The sequence below is a fragment of the Apodemus sylvaticus genome, chromosome 2 (genome assembly GCF_947179515.1).
Source record: "Apodemus sylvaticus chromosome 2, mApoSyl1.1, whole genome shotgun sequence".
NCBI lineage: Eukaryota > Metazoa > Chordata > Mammalia > Rodentia > Muridae > Apodemus > Apodemus sylvaticus.
The window spans coordinates 147107956-147121815 of NC_067473.1; the positions used below are offsets into that span (position 1 = coordinate 147107956).

General features: G+C 44.0%; 1 protein-coding gene across 7 annotated transcripts in view; it reads left to right on the forward strand.

Moving 5' to 3' along the window:
• The window catches only part of Pparg (peroxisome proliferator activated receptor gamma), a 132355-nt gene that overhangs the window by 116042 nt on the left and 2453 nt on the right, over positions 1–13860 (forward strand). The window lies entirely within an intron of this gene.

Below are 13860 nucleotides of genomic sequence, written 5' to 3' on the forward strand. Positions count from 1 at the left end.
TCAACGTTTTTCTCTCTTGTTTGCAAGCAAGTAAAACTTTCTGCTTTCATCTCTATCTACAAAAATGGCTTTGAGCCAGATATGATGGTATGCACTTAGAATCCAACCACTAAAAAGGCTGAGGCAAAGGATCTTGGTGTTGGTGGCTAGAATGAGCTATTTAGTCTTAAAAAACAAACAAACAAACAAACAAACAAAACCCTTTGCTTTTTTAAATGATGAGTTCTCATATTGTAATTGATTTTAGATGTACTTTCTGTGTAAACTGTGCAGCAACCTATTTGCGTAAAACTTACCTGTGGGGAAGGGGACTCTGAGGGTGTCAGGTGTATTATTACTCCGGACAGAGTGTGATCGGGTGGTTAGTTTTGTGCAGTTGAGAGGAGATGCTTTCAAGTGAGGTTCATGGTAATTATTAAGGTCACTAAAAACCAACACTAAGGAGGTTGCTGTAATGCCAGGCAGGGTTAAGTACTTCCTACACATTAAAGCCTCACAGCAACTCAGTGCAGTGAGTGCCATTTGTTTAAGTGAGGAAACCAAAGCAGTGGAAGCTATGTGCCCTTGCCCACAGTGATGTGGCCAGTGAAGGATGCAGCTAGGGAGTCAAGCATAATGGTCCACAGCTTTAATCCCAGCACAGGCAAAGCTCTAAATTCAAGGCTTGCCTGATCTAGAGAGTCCCAGGCAACCAGGCTGCATAGTAAGTGAAACCTGTCTAAAGAAAGATGCACGAGGATTGTTGGCCGGCTTCCAGAGTCCATGCTCCAAGCTTCTATGCTGTGCAAAGCAAAGCAGTGCCTCACATGACTTGGGGAGCAGTATGGCAAGGGTTACTATCAAGTGATAACTCACTTTCATTTTGTGCTGTCTCTGTGCATTGGGAATGGAACCAAGAGCCAGGCAAGTACCTAGCACTAACAGGCAAGCACCTACTGCCCAGGCACACCTCAGACACTGAGGCAAAAATTTTTTTGGAGTTAAATAGTTGGGTTTTAGGAAGTTTTGGTGATCTTTTCAGACCAAATCATCTCCCTGTGTGTTTACATTATTATTTACTTTTGAATGATAGTAAAAACATAAAAGGTTGCTGAAATTATATTCTCACTTTATTATTTATTTATTTTATTTCATTGTTTAGGTTTTTTGAAACAGGGTCTCAGGGGTTCAAGTCTCAGTTCAGTTACCCTGAACTCATTATGTTGCTGAAGCTGGCCTTGAACTCCTGATCCTCGTGCCTCATTTGCCTCAGTGCTGAGATTATATGCTTGTGCCAACATATCTTTCTTTGAAAAGTGTTCTAAATTTTGATTATTAGATATTCTTCTATATAAAATTTTATCTAAATCTCAGGTGATTTTGTGGTTATAAAATTTCCAGGAATAGAATTCATAGCTATGCATATTTTTAAATTTTTTACTACTTAAGCAGATTGTTTTCCATAAAGTGTGCAGTCATTTATAACCACTGATATCAAGGGAAGCATTTAAGAAAAACCATTCAAAGTAAGCTTACTTACTGTATAAATAGGAAAGGTCTAAACCAGAAACAGCCATGATGGGCTGGGGTCAGGAACACAGTGAAAGAGTGCTTGTTTGATACATGCAGAGATTCTAAGCACCAGAAAAATAAAAGTATGCAGGCACACAAGTACACACATGTATATATACACACATACACATGCATAAACACAAATATGCATGCCCCATTCACTAGTTGGTCAAGAGACCACACTCTAAATACTATGCTTGGATTTGATGTAGTTACTAACTCCTGTTAGTGTATAAAAGCTAACGTGGCACCAGTAACAAGGACTCTGTATAAATAATTCCTTTGGTCCTTCACAGATAGTCTTTACAAAAGCCAGAGTCCTGATCATCCACGCAACAATGAAAGATATTCCCAAGGTAGCAGCCTGCCCTATTATTAGGATCTTTTAACCCCTGTGAATAAATCTAGAATTCCTACAGGCAGAGGATTTACTGACATGTTCCTACATCATAAAAAGGAAAGTCCTTCCCTGACCAAAGTTGATATTTTTAGGTGAAGTCTAAATCCAGGTAATAGACAAGAGTAAAACTGGCCCACATGTGTCCAGGAGAATTACAGGAATGCAATTCTCCTTTTCCCTCAGAGAGACGGGTTGTGTGCAGGCCAGATAAAAGCTGTCCAACATACATTTCTAGTCCAAGGACTGGCTTCCAGTAAGTTCTCATCATCCATAGATGTGTGATCAGTATCCCAAGACAGTTTCCAGAATAGCCTTTGCTTGGTTGGTTTTCCTTATTCTAAAATTCCAGAAAAGGAAAACATCATGTAAATAAGAGGCTTTAATTCAGAAAACAGAGTTCTGTCCCTATCCAATCTTAACAAGAGTAACTGATTATCTGTCTCTTCAGCCCTTCAGAAGTTTGTTTGTCAATTGTTTTAATGATTTTGAAAAGAACTACATTGGCCTAGAACCAACTGATCCATTCTGAACTGTTCTAGAGTCTTGCTGGAGCTTTTGCTCTGGTGAAAGCACTTAGGAGCTCAGGCTGGGGAAATGGTAAACTCTTGTGTAAGATCTGGGATCAGAGCTGAGGAGAGGGGGGCTTAGGGGAACAAAGAGGAAGACTGTAGATAGAAGTATCAATCTGACCCAACTGGGGATTTGCGGGTAAATAGGTGTTGCTACCCACTAAACACTGCTGACCCTGTTGATCTGGTTCTTAGATTTGAACTGTGTTTAGCAACTCCGCGTGAACTCGGCTCTTGCAGCCAGCTTGCTGAGAGAGATGACCTAGTTCTCAAAGTCTCTGTCTCCTTTGAGCTAGAGCAAGAAAGGGAATAAAAAAGACATCAGTGCTTCAGAGCCAAAGCTCAGCGCTTCTTAAAAGCAGCTCATAGCAGTCTCCCATTGCCTCCCAGCAATGCAGCCATGTCTTTGTTCTCACTTCACAGGCAGAAAAGTAAGGGTCATAGACTCAGATTTGTACAAATCTGATACCTACTGAATAGTAATAGGACTGGGCTAAAAGCCAAATGTCCTGTCATTGTGGTAGCCCTGTCCCCTCTGCTTCCTTGATACAGGATCACAGTTCACTCTCAGCAGCTGGTAGCTGCAACCCCCACTCCCACACACCTTCCTTCCTTAAGGCCTGAGCCTGGATGCCAGGGGAGCACTTCCTTGTAATCCCAGCACATAATAGCTTCCGTTGCACCCTCTAGTCTTACTGTCAGGGTAGGTGGTGTCAAGAGTAATAAAACTGCATCCAGCAAGGAGATGTTTGCAACTGGCGCCACAGACCCATGCCAGCCTTGCAAGCAGGCTTTCAAGCCCTTCCCTGTGGCCAATGCCAAATGTGAAGCTCAGGAAATCTGGCAAACTCCAGGATACTCCACAGGACACTTTGCCCCCTTGAGTATGTGCTGTGTGGTAAAGAAAAGCCTAGGGGGTCCAGCTGGAACTCTCCAGCAGGAAAAGGCTCCTGTTAACTCAGAACAACTCGGAAGCCATTTCAATCCGTCCTAAACTTTTAGGATAGGAGGGAGGAAAGCCATTGCATTTTACAATGTATTTTTTAAGGCAAACTGCCACTGCTGTCTGAGTGACAGAGAAACTACAACTATTCCTGCAGCAGCAACAGATGGCAAGTCATCCACCCCTTCATTTACCTTCCAGAGTTCAGCTTCTGCCAACCACCTACAGTGTCCCTGCTCTTTCCAGAAGATCAGCAATGTTCCTTCTTTAAGCAGCTCAGAATGACTGTTTTTTGAGTGACTGGCTGTTGAGTAGGTAGAAGGAGGTCATGCTACCATAGTTATACATTTGCCCATCAAAGAAGACTTGATATTCTTTGTCAATTTGACCTTGTTCTGTCAAGTCAAAAGCTTGGGCCCCAGGGCTTCATCATGGACCATGGCTATTGGATATGTTTGTTGATTCATTAGACTTAAAACAGAATCAAAGACAACACCTAGAATAAGTTGGCAGATGCTTATAATAAATGAAATGGCAACAGTAGCCCCTATTTGTTGAATATCCCAAACATCCAGCTCTATTCCCAGTCTTTTATCTATCCTTGTTGAAGCTCTGTGCAGCCTATATCCCAGTTTACAGGTAGAGAAAATGGAACTTCAGAGAGACCAAGTCACTTGCCTATAGTCACAGAGCTACTAATTGATAGAGCCAAAGTTTAGACCCATTAGTATAGGAAGGCTGGTGCTAGAGATGTAGCTTGGTGACAGAGCTCACATTGAGCATATGCAGAACTGGGCAAGTTCAATCCCCAGCAGTGCAATCACCACCACCAAAACCACCACCATCATCACCACCTCCATGTACTTCCTTCAAAATTCTGTTGCCTTTTGAGTAATTGAGATAAAAACCTTAACTGCCTTGGTCTTAGAGTTTTTAGAAGCTATCAAAAATTCATAATTAAGAATGTTTATATATTGTTACTAATAGCCAATGCCCTCTTAAGACATCATTTTAACCAACTAGCAATCATTTTACCCACTGAGCAGCCATCTTCCCAAACCCTTTGCTTGGCTTTGAAAGTGCTGGGGATGGGCGGCAGAGGCAGGCAGATTTCTGAGTTTGAGGCCAGCCTGATCTACAGAGTGAGTTCCAGGACAGCCAGGGCTACACAGAGAAACCCTGTCTTGAGAAACCAAAAAAAAAAAAAAAAAAAAAAAAAAGAAGTGCTGGGGAAAGGCCTAGGGCTGGTGATAAGCTTAAAGCCAGTGTCACAGTTCTTATATTTGTCATATAATGAGCATCTGAACACAGTCATTTGCAAGGCACCCCACAAAGGTAAACTTCAAATGGCTAAAAAAAAATGTTTCCACTTAACCAGACACTGTCATATGCCAGGTCATAAGAGACGTAAATGGTTGCAAAGGAAAGTTATAAATATAGGCTGGGGGTTGTTTAGTCAGTGAAGTGTTTGCTGTGCAAGCATGAGGACCTGAGTTCAGATCGTCAGCACCCACGTAAAAAGCCTCCTACTGTGACTTATGAGTATCAAGACAGCACTGGAAATGCAGAAACAGGAAGATCCTTGTGCCTTGCTGGCCGGCCAAACTAGCTGAATCCTCACGCTCCTCATTCAGTGAGAAACCCCTTCTCAAAAAGTAAGGTGGGGAGTAAGGAAGATGCCTAGTGCAGACCTCTACATCATGTGCACAGGGGTCAGGTGGGGAGTGGGTGGAGCCCAGACATAGACGCCCTGGTGAGAGGATTCCAAACTGATAAATACCATCCGTGTCTTCGTTTCTCTTGCTCTAGAGAAGCAACTGAGCATACAGACACTTGCTCTCTGTAGGTTAGTCAAATAGATGCTTACTCAGGGCCATTGCGAAGCACCTCATTTGACAGCTCAAACCTGGGGAGCCACTGCCGATAACTCAGAGCAGAAGGACCGACTACCAGGTTTGGAAGTATTCCTCCACTCCATACCTCAATTACCCTTCAGTTCTTGTGTGTATGTGCCATGCTTCCATTGATTTCTGTGAGTTACAGTGGACAGTATGGCACATATCTCTGGAAGAAGCAGGCTTTATGTGTCTCAGTGGAGCCCCACAGAGTCACACTCTGACTCTACTCAGCCCACGGCCTTTATACCCGCGTTAGTCTGTGAATGCCTCCCATAGTAGTTAAGTGAAAAGGAGACAAAATCCAAACTACTTTGAAACTAGACATTAGAAATAAGTATAAATAGCAATAGGACAGCATTTAATGTATAGCAATAGCAACACATTTTTGTGTATTTAGCAGTCCTGGGGCTTGAACTCATGGCCTCATGCATGTGAGCACAGGCTCCCTATTGAGCTACACTCTCAGCATTATGTCAGCTTCCTGCTTCTTCTGTGCCAGCTAAATATTTAACTTCCTTCCTCATTAAGAAAGTTGTTTTTCCAACTCTTCTTCAGGTATTAAAAATAAACAAGGGCGTCTAATTTCTCTTGAGCTGGACATCCAGTGTTAGCATGTCTCCTGTCCCCCATCAGGAGATGGCCATGTCACAAAGTAATAGCTGGTTTACTAAGGACTACCATATCTAATGGGCTCATACCTACACTGTGCATGAGATTGGCAGAGTGGCTCTGAATAATGACTCACTCTGAGTTATCTAGAAATGTCCCATTAGTTCTCTGTTTTCATAACCTCATGCACTTGGTATGATAGGGGTGAGGTATATTTATGAGTTTGCAACTGGCACCCAAATACTAAAAACCAGAGATCTGGGGGCAAGGATGGAGTAATGGGGGAAATAGTGAAACATCTTAAAGTCATCCCATAGATAGGCATGCATGTGAGAATCTATGTGCAGGCTTTTGTTTGTAGAGAATAGAAGACCCCTTATCTGTAACTGCTCCAGAAATAAAACTTCCTCCTCCACCCGGGCTGGGTAGGCCACCATCATCTCGGGACTGAGCAAACACTGCTGTCTGAGACAGACAGGACTGAAAGTAGAACTGCTGAGTCACTCCTGTCCACACTGGCAGTCAAGGAAGAGGCTCCTTAGCCAGTCGCCGTGGCTTTTCAGAGCGCTTTATCATTTTGAACTCTCAAAATGTGTGTTTAAACTCTGAGTGACCCAGGCAGCCTTCCAGATGGGCACTATTCAGCTGCAAGTGGGGAAGAGTGAACCCAGGGTCCTCAGGTCACCTAATAGAGAGGTTGGGCATGGGGGCGCAAGGGTGCAGCCCAAAGGAAACTTCTCATCTGCCCCAGCAGCTCTGGATAGGTCAGGGAGAAAGCTCCAGAATCACACAGGCGAGTCCAAAAGCCCTGATCCCCCACTTACTAGATGTGTGGTTACAGCAATTATTGACCTCCCTGGGCCTTAACTTCCTTATCAGCTCCCAAGCAAGTAAAATAGCATTATATGAAGCTTCTGGCTCTGTGCCTGGGACACTGCTATGCACACAGTGAATGCTAATTTCCCCTTTCTCCCGTGTGATATCATTTGAAGTAGCTCCACTCCATCCTGCCAGTCGAATGGCTTAAAATTCCACCAACCGTCCTTAAAATCCCTTCCTACAATGTAAATACCCCTAGGGAGCTCTCAGCTAATCCTTTTATCAGCTATCACTTTAAGGGGATTAGTTGCAGATTGAGAACAAAACCCAAAGGGAAAGAGATACGGAGAAGGAGGAGGAGCCAAAGAAGGAGGATCAAAAACCCCTAATCCTGCCCCATGGAGGCCAGGGAAGCTAGGTCTGTGGATTCCCCCTCCCAGAATTCCCTTGACTTTGCAGGAAACTAAGGTGTCTGGAAAGTCTATGGTTTGCAATCACAAGTTCTTCTCAAAAGAAAAAAGATAGGGGGCATGGAGTGGGAAATCTGAAGTTGATAAGGTTACTGTCTCAGGTGTTTGCTGTCACGGGTCTAAAGTCACAGAGGTGCTGTTAGCCCTTTTCTCAGCCCTTCCTCCTTTGTCTCCTTTGGCAGAGCCACCAGGTACACTGAGGGCCAGAATGTGTGAGGCTGGAGGGGGACTCTGAGAGGTTACTCTCCTACTTCCTTCTCTAACCCTTCTTCCTCTACCCATACCCACAGCCCCAGTCAGCTACCAATCCTGATAAAACTAGCCAACACACAAGAACAGAATTGTAGCAGAGCACATGAGTGACCAGTATGACAGAGCTAGAAGGGTCACAAGGACTTCCCAAGGTCAAGAAAGAACTCATAAGACCCATCCTCGAAGACCTTGAAATAGACTCAAACCCAGGTTCTATTTCCTGGGGGTCCTGTAGAGGAACAGACTAGCTTTGACCAGACCTAGAGAAAGTGTCACCTGCCTTGTCCCTAATGTTTTCCTGTTCAGGAGCTGGCTCTGTAGAGATGGGGACTGAGGAGTGTTAATTTGGGTTGCTAGTTGATGGACAGATATCAGAAAATATTGGTCAGGCTTGATTTCATTGTGGTTTTCCCCTTCTGACATCCTGCTAAACCTATTGTTATCCAACATAGAGAAAGCATTGATTAATGTGAAATCATTGCTTGAACAGGGAAGTGTAAAAATGTTTCAGTGCGTCAGAGGGAGGGTCCACCAGCAACATGTGCATAATGCATCCTGCAGCAGGCAGATGATATCTATCTGTGAAGCATTTGCAAGGCTTCTGTTTTACTGCACCCTGATTTCTCTGATAGCAGCAGTAAACCACCCCACACCTCAAATCATCTGTTGGTCAGACCTCTCATTAATTTAGGTTGACTCTGCTAACATTCCTAATAAATCCTCAGCCCAGGATTGGAAAGAGAGAAACATCTGGAACAGGGAAGGTGAGGGAAAGCCGAAAAGAAGGAAACAGCTAAGGGAAGAAGAGCCAGGAAGAGAGAACCCAGGAAAGCCAGGGGCACAGCAGAGTGAGGGGCACGGGAAGGGGTAACCCTGAGCTAAAGTTCCGAAGCCTGCTACAAGTGCTAACACACTCAATACTCAGAAAACTGTGACTTACTTTACCATTCTAGCTCTGCTAGAATAATGGTTAAGACCATTATTTGCCTTCATAATGAGCAGAGAAGAGAGTTCAGTTGGTAAAGTACCTGCCCTGTATGTGAGAAGATAGGAATTCAATTCCCAGAGCCCAGGTCTTTTTGTTTTGTGTGTGTGTGTGTGTGTGTGTGTGTGTGTGTGTGTGTGTGTGTGTGTACATAATTGTTTGTTTGTTTGTTTGTTTGTTTATGCCACTATGAGGCTAGAGAGATGGTTCAGAGATTAAGAGCATTTGCTGGTGTTCTTTCAGAGGACCAGAGTTAATTTTCCAGCACCCATATTAGATGGATCACAAACTTACAACTACCTGTAACTCCAGCTTCAGGGGATCCGACACCCTCTTCCGGCCTCCTTATACACCCACACATACATGGCGTATAGTCCCCACCCCTCACATTTAAATAATATAAATATGTTGAAAAGATATGGTGACCAGTGCCTATAATCCCAACACTGGGAAAGCAGGGATAGATGGTCCCCGGGGTTCCACATAACAAATCCAAGAAAGAAGGAAGGAAGGAAGGAAGGAAGGAAGGAAGGAAGGAAGGAAGGAAGGAAGGAAGGAAGGAAACCATGGATGGTACCTATGGAAGAATGCCTAAGACTGACCTCCGTGTACACACACACACACACACACACACACACACACAACTATTTTTGCAGTGCTGTGGATTGAATTTCATGAATACTAGACAAGCACTTCAACACAACCCTAGCTGTTTACTTATTTATTTAGACAGGTTCTTGCTATATTGCCCAAGCTCGCCTCAAATTTCTGGGCCCAAGCAATTCTCCTCCCTCAGCTTTTGAGCATTTTGGACGGCAGGTGTGCTCCACTGAGCCAACTTCCTTCTTTAAGACAAGAAAACATAAGTAAAGAGAGGTTCATAAATTTTCCCAAGGTCACCATGCAGTGAAGTACAACATTGGGAAGTCAACGCTCGCACTGGTATTCAAAACTGGTACTGCTGACCCAGAGCTACACATTCAGATCAGCAGCTGCCCTTAAAACCCATCCCAAGTCAAGTACGTGGGACACATATATGTTGCGTTTAATCTCACCTGTGCATCTTAATGTGGATCCCTGACATGATCCAGCTCTCCTGCATAGTACATTTCCTAAAGAGGATGGTGGGAGAGTACGGCCACAGACCCTACGATAGCTTACCTTACTCTGTTCACAGTCTATCTAACAATCACTAGGATTCTGAAGATTAGATAAGAAAAGCACCTCCAAGCCCCCATTATCATTTCAACAAGACATATGTCCCTGGACACATGGCTATTTTGCTTTGTGCCCCTTCTGGAGCCATCTTACATGCATGTTTTCAACTGTGAGAGTGAGAATTTGCACAAGCCCCAAACATGTCTGTATTAAAAATTATTTTCTTATGCTCCCAAATTTCCATTCTTACCAAAAGCACCTCTAACCCTTCTACTTCCCAGTTGTTGACGTGTCACCCTACCCTCACTGACCTGACCCTACCCTGTGTAGCAGGGTTTAAACAAACACAAAGAAACTTCTAGTGTTCTTACCCCTGTAATTCACTATGGCCTTATGAGAGATGTGGTATGGTTACTTTCAAAAGCAAACTGTCCCAAGAAAGATCAGCTAAGTTCTTCAAAAGCACACGGAAACTTACTTAAGCGAAAAGGAGACAACACTTGAGTCTTCAGGTTACAGGTCCAGGTCCCCTTAGAACCCATCTTGGAACTTAAGGTGTAATCCAGTAAAAGAAATGGTGGAAGAAGTTGGGAAAGAAGTTACGTTGCAGAGTGTTGAGTCTCCCGACAACCCTGTCTCCTCCTCAGTGTTCCTCACACTTGAATGGAAGTCCTTCACGGTTATGGGTCAATATATAGCTGCCCCACAGGCTGGCATTTCCATTTAAAGGACCTAAGTACAGTCTTTTAATCAGTCACAAGCCAACAAAGAAGGTGGGAAGTCGCAGGCAGCATCTCCTAGAGACCAGACAGAAGGACTGGCCCCTATCCTCCTGCCTGTCCTTCAAGAAAGCTGGCCTGTGGCCTGCTGCTATAGGGTCCTGAGCCTCCTGAGAAAACTTGTGCTAGGGGAATGCAGTCCAGATGAGTAGATCCTAGTAGGGCCTAGCATTGAGTCTGCTTCAGATAAGCCCTATACATCAAGGCAGAATCAGATCTGGATAAGATGGAAGCTTTGTAAATCTGCCCAAATCAGTTGCTCTCTAATCAATCCCAGGACTGTGTGAATGAAGACCAGAAAGATTCTTTCCCAATTTGCAGCCTGGGGAGTAAGGATGTAAAAACTGACTCCAGCCTCCTGGAGTGTGTGAGTCAACAGAGCTTCCCCAACGGGCCTTCTGGGAAGCCCTAGCCAACACAGAGCCCTTGACCCTGAGTCTCTCCAGACCTGCCTCTCACCTCAGCAAGGTGCAAGGACTCAGACAGCCCTTCAGGGAATGTCCTAGCAGGCCCTGGGCCCCAGGGAGTAAAGAAAAGGGAAAGGACAGGAAGGCTCTGGGGGCTTGTCTGTAGCACAGTCTCAACCCAGTGGAGGTCCAAGGGAACGTATGGAGGAAGGTGGAAAGAGAAACAGGGAAGAGAGCAGAGGAGGTCCCAGAGTCCCTGAGGAGCAGAAGCAGAGAAGCAATTGATAAGATTCATTTTGCCTTTGACCTAAGACCAAAAGAGACTAGCTGTTTGCAGGGAGGGGGTATATTTTTAAATAAGCTGGTTCTAAGTTTAATATGCAAGCCTATGAATACACTTTTCCAATTCAATTTTCAAATTTATTTCCCTAGTTGAATTATGTGAACTGTGTACTAGAGGGAGTTACAGATGAGAAAGCATCTTAGAACTTTTGAATTAGGGATTTAGAAATCACTGATAGAGTGTGCATAAGAGGGAACTGAGCCCAACAAATTTAATCAGTCAGACCCAAGGTCATGGAGCTGGTGAAGACAAAAATGGAGGCTGTGGCCTTTTCTACTCTATGGCCTCCTTCCTCAACTGTGTGCTCCCTGAACAGAGATTTGGGCAGGGGACAGCCAGGCTGATCAGTAAATGATCTAACTTGTCACTGGAGAAAATATATTTAATCTGTGGCCATAGCATCTCAGTCCTTCAGCCAAACATCATCCATCACATCATAAAGAGTAACTTGCCAAAGAAGAGTCTGAAAATCCAAACCAGATCCTTCCCCAGTCCTGGAGCAGCCGGGTGCATTTCATTCCCTGAGCCAGGCTCCAGCCCATCGTTCGCACGCCAGGATCTCGCTGTTTGACAGAGACCCTGTGTTCATTCATATGATCTCTTCAGCAGCTCTGTCCCCACTGGTGCTGCTCAAAACGGAGGAAGGAGAAATGGCCCGGAAGCCTAGGCTTCCAGAACAGGCTGTGTGGGCCCAGGAGTCTCACTCTGCCCTGCCTACACAGGATGCTAGGACTGAAATACACACACATTCACACAGCCTTAGGCTTTCAAAACTTGAGATACTGTTAAAGTGGTGGTGGGGGCAAAAGTCATTATACCAGAGCCCCAATCTAAAATCCAGCTTTCCTTGAAGCTTAACTTTTTTTAACTTTTGAAATATTTATTTCTTTATTGCGAGTGTATGTGAGCATGCACACACACACACACACACACACACACACACACATGAGAGCCATGATACATATATGGAGGTCAAAAGAGAGTCCATTCTTCTTCCTCACATGGTTGTAGCGTTCTAATTCAGGGCACTGGGGTTGCACAGAAACAAGGGCTTTACCTGCTGGACTGTCTTGCTGGCCCAAGTGATTTCATAGTAGTGTCAGAACTGAGAAAGACACAGTCCTTCCAGGGGTGGATTCTCTAGGCCAAGACTAAATCATTTGTTCTGTTCTCAGAGCCTGAGACTTTTCATTGTTGTTATTATTCCCATGGTCCTTCATTTAATGCTGGAATTTCAAAAGAAACCTTACTTAATCCAATTGATGGGATATGTAGAGAAGAAAAAAAAAAGACATACCAAAGACATGTTTACTTCTGTAATGAAAAAGAATCAAAATTGAGAGAATGTTCTCAAAGTCCCACCCTGAGACCACACTGTTCTCCTGAGCTTTGTCTGTGAATAAAGGTTACGAGAGTCTATTAGATATGCCAAAACAAAGCACTATTCATGGCAGACGGCTTCTCTGTGGTGATTCTACCTTCAGGCTTGTTCACCAACTGCAATCTACTCTTCCATCTGGGACTGCTGGCCAGAACAACCACTTGCTCATTAACTCAGCCAGCTGGGCACTCACTGGGCATCCAGCCTCTGGTGTCTCAGAGACATCAGGACACTGCCACTTCCTGGGCACAGCAGGAAAGAGAATGCAGTGTGGCAACACAGGGAAGAAGGACTTAAGTTATAGTGTATGGATCAGATGAGCGCAATCTGGGAAATATATAACCACCCAGCAAATGTAACCTCAGACGCTGAGAACAGATGAAGTCATAAGGTGCTATGCGGCTCAGAATAAAAGGATGAAGGCGAGAGAGAAGGGCTGGGGAGAAAGCATTCCACCCCACTGGTGCTCCATTAGAAGAAGCATCTGGAGTTACTATGAAGTAAAGAGACTTCAGGCAGCAGGCACTGAGTTTCTGTAGAAGTACCTTGCTACTGTTGGAGCAGAAGGATAACCAGAGAACCTGAGACTGGGGGAGAGGAACAGCAGCAGATGAGTAGGATATACAGATATGAGTACAGTTATGGTAAAGGGGAAAGAACTGCATCACTTAACAGAGGGATAGACCTGCAGGGCTAACCTTAGGAATCAGTGCAAGATGCTGAGTGGGTCCTAAATGGTGTAGAATAATCCTACTTTCAGTGGGTCTTAGGGAGAAAATCCATATATTCTAACAAACACAGTAAACTTAGAATACAAGAACCAAAACACAAACCACTCATAAATTTAAAAGCAGTGAATATGGTAGATCACACATTTGATCCCAGCACTCAGGAAGCAGAGGCAGGCAAATCTCTGTGTTATAGGCCAGCCTAGTTTATGTAGTGAGTTCTAGGCTAGCCAGAACAACATAGACCCTGTCTTGAAAGAAAGAAAGAAAGAAAGAAAGAAAGAAAGAAACAAACAAACAAACAAACAAACAAACAAAGACAGAACTTAAAACACACTTCTATATAGCTCTTGGGTTTAAAAAAAAATAAAGCCAACATACTGAAATCAGCTGTTTTAAGAGAACAGTGAAAGCCTGTTCCTGAAGGCCTGTGGGATGAACCAAAGTGACACTGGAGGAGAATTTAGAGTCCTAATGAGCTCATGAGAAATCCCAAAACTAAAGAGTAAAGGACTCAAATCAAGAAATTAGGAAAGGAGGGAAAAAAGATGAATATTTTTAAAAAGGA